The sequence below is a fragment of the Mustela lutreola genome, chromosome 2 (genome assembly GCF_030435805.1).
Source record: "Mustela lutreola isolate mMusLut2 chromosome 2, mMusLut2.pri, whole genome shotgun sequence".
Classification (NCBI taxonomy): domain Eukaryota; kingdom Metazoa; phylum Chordata; class Mammalia; order Carnivora; family Mustelidae; genus Mustela; species Mustela lutreola.
The window spans coordinates 169756727-169759275 of record NC_081291.1 but is presented as its reverse complement, the minus strand read 5'-3'; the positions used below and the strand labels follow the sequence as shown (position 1 = coordinate 169759275).

Below are 2549 nucleotides of genomic sequence, written 5' to 3'. Positions count from 1 at the left end.
GAACATAAATGATAGGTTCCCTTAAGGATTTAATGAGGCAACACATGTAATATGACCAGTAGGATGCCAGACACATAACAAGTACTTGATAAACATTAGCTTCTATCAGTATGTTTCACATAAGCCCGGAAGGAAAAGTCCAAACGCTGAGTTCTAGGTCTCGGAGGGAAAAAACTGAAGTGAGGTGGGGTGGGGGGGGGGGCATCTTTCTTGGTCTTCTGTTTTCCCATATAGTTGACCCTACTATACTTCGTGGTCCCGTAAAGGTGACAACAAAAATGTGACAAGCTTCCCCTTCCCACACTAATCATGTGAAGCCAAACGCATGTCCGAGCAAGCAGTATAAAATCGCCGATGACCACTATTCACACCTTGGCAAGAGGAATCATGTTTCGGAATAACTAAGAATATTTGAAAGTCAATCACTCTTTCCTAGAGAGGGTTGGAGCCCCGGCATTTGGGGACAGTTCGGTACAGAGCCCTTGGAGGCAGGGAGCAGGCGATATTAACCTTCGGAACAGAAGGGGCAGCCCAGGCCCGTGCCAGGGCACCCAGAGGGACTGAACACTCCGCGGCCCCTATCTCCCTGCTTCCCTCCCCCGCGCCTCGACTTCCGCAAAGTGGTTTTTTGAAACCCAAGCACAGCCCCCGTGCTCTGTGTAGGTGGTGACGTGGGCGGGGGTGAAATGCAACCTTTCTCTTCCTGACTGCCTGTCCTCCAATTCCCCGTTTTCCTCCGACTTTCAGAAGTGGTGAGGTCATCCCGGCGCAGGAAAATCAAACTCCTATTTTTCAGACCCAATAAAGGCCGGCATTGTGTGTCTGCGTAAACAGAGGCCAGACGGACAGGGCGGCGGGGGACGCGAGTGGCCCGCCCCCTGGCGGTCGCCGGGGGCAGTGGCGGCCCGAGCTCCACCTCCCGGAACCGCGGCGGAGAGGCGGAGAGGGTGCGTGCTAAAATGTAAGTTAAAATTAGATCAATAGTCAGCACGGCTCTCTCAATCAATGCTTCGCAGGGCGAGCGTACAACCAGCTATTTATAAGCTAAACCCGGCATTATCTTCCTCTTTTAGGACGCGCAGATCCATTACTGCGCGCGGCGGGGGAGCGGATGCTGCCGGGAGCGGCCGCCGGCCACATCTCAGTCCCGCGGGCTGGCCGCGGCGTCATCCAGCCTGCGATCCGCACGAGGTGGGGAGTGGGAGGACACCTCCCGACCCGGGGCTCCCCCCGCCCCTCCGCTCTCTCCAGAACTCCTTCTCCGGCCTGCCCCCCAAAGGCTCGCTCCCGCCGGGTCTTTACCTCTATGGGCTCCTTGGTGTTTAAACACAGGCGGCCCCAAACGCAAACAATCATCAGGGGCTCTCCTGTCGACGCAGAGCGCACACCGGCCGCTTACACCTTACAGCCTTAGAGGGCTTGACGGGCCCCTTGAAAAAGGTTTCCAGCCCCGCTGCCTAGAGGGCCTGCATTACTCAGTCCTTGCTCAGGCAATTGTTGCTGTAAATAGCTGCGACCTCCCTCCACCCCGCTGCGAGCACGGATGGGAATGGATTTACCGCGATCTGTCTGATCACGTTGTATTTAAGGCCTCGGTGAGAGGGGACCGTGTTCCATGCAGCCCCCGACGTGCTGGGACAACAGGGCATTCCCAGGCCCGTTTGCCCCAGTGGGTGGAAGTCGTCTGCCATGTATGAAGAAATGTCCACAGTGGTATTTCTGTTGAAGTTGCTAAATGATTTTCATTTCTCAAAAGATGCTCCAGAAAAAAAAAAAAAAAAAAGCATAATCTGATACTGCACCGCCGCCTCAGAAACACAAGATCAAATCATAGTTCTGGGGGAAAACGTAGGCATTCTAGTCTTAGAAATGTGTATAGCAAATGTTATATACGTATTTATATCGTTTTTCTTAATTTTTGCTTTTCTATTTTTTACCATTTCTTTAAAAAGCACGTACTATAGAGAGCCAAAGAATTTTAATAGTAGCTTAAATGTACATTAGGTGTATTTATAGAATTAATGTATTGTTTGACATAAAAGGATTTTGAACTAAAGATAGACACCAATGCGTTCTTCATTTAGAAACAACTTTTTCTTCCTCTTCAAATTCTGGTTGGCTTACCACCAAAAGATATCCCACATCTGTTCTTTTCTCCACATCCAGCCGGCCTCTAGCTTGGTCACACGTCACCATTCCTTATCCTGTACCTGGACTGCAAAAATCTGGTCTTTCTGGCCTACCCACTCCACAGAGCCACCAGACTGCTCTTTTAAAATGTAAATCAGATGTAACTGTCTTCTCTGCCTGAAGGCTTCCTTGGCTCCCCATTGCCTTCACTTAGAGCCCCAGTTCCTCACCGGGACCGGAATGGGGTGTCTGGTCTGGCGGGGACCCAGCCTTGCTCCTCTGTCCTCCGTTCTCGCTCTCTCACTTCCTCCCATTTCCGCAGAGCGTGATTTGGGGGGTGGGGTGGGGGGGTGGGAGGGGGCGCTTTCTTTCTTAGCTTCCTTCAGCCCCAGAGTTCTAGCTCCCGCTCTCCGCTCTGG

General features: G+C 52.1%; 1 long non-coding RNA gene across 1 annotated transcript; it reads left to right on the top strand.

The window, feature by feature from the left end:
* Positions 1–662: 662 nt before the first annotated feature.
* LOC131825170 (uncharacterized) lies at positions 663–2056 on the top strand. The gene is made up of 2 exons (XR_009351147.1): positions 663–961; positions 1074–2056. It is a non-coding gene; the product is annotated as an uncharacterized LOC131825170 (long non-coding RNA).
* Positions 2057–2549: the final 493 nt, after the last annotated feature.